The following is a 374-nucleotide window of genomic DNA, read 5'->3' as shown; positions in this document are numbered from 1 at the left end:
TCGATTTTTACAAAGCTCATCGTTCTAAAAAAACGAGGTGTGGTCTGATTGGCCAGCTATCCAGTGTGTTGTGATTGGCCGAATGCCTCAAGTGTGTGATGGAAATGTTACGCCACTTAACATACTGTGATGCTGTCTCCCAGCAGGACAAGACAAAAACATTAAAACCCATTACAAACGAGGCATTTGTTGCATCCAGTGGGGACATAATTGCTGATTATAATGACTTATATTGTCTTTTTACACGTTGCGTTGCGTATCGCGCTGCGTAAACATAAAACCATGTCTGCATTTGTGATCGGAGCAACAACAAACAACAAGCCTAAACTGCTCAAAACTCGCATTTGAATCATCAGTGGCAAATTATTTAAATA

General features: G+C 40.4%; 1 protein-coding gene across 1 annotated transcript in view; it reads right to left on the bottom strand.

Annotated features, from left to right (window-relative positions):
* Positions 1 to 374, bottom strand: part of LOC107689035 (spondin-1-like) — a 164,402-nt gene that overhangs the window by 105,798 nt on the left and 58,230 nt on the right. The gene's annotated exons all lie outside the window — the stretch shown is intronic.

Source organism: Sinocyclocheilus anshuiensis, unplaced genomic scaffold (genome assembly GCF_001515605.1).
Source record: "Sinocyclocheilus anshuiensis isolate Anshui unplaced genomic scaffold, SAMN03320099.WGS_v1.1 scaffold866, whole genome shotgun sequence".
NCBI classification, from domain to species: Eukaryota; Metazoa; Chordata; class Actinopteri; order Cypriniformes; family Cyprinidae; genus Sinocyclocheilus; species Sinocyclocheilus anshuiensis.
The sequence above is the reverse complement of the archived record's forward strand: the minus strand, read 5'-3'. Positions and strand labels throughout refer to the sequence as shown.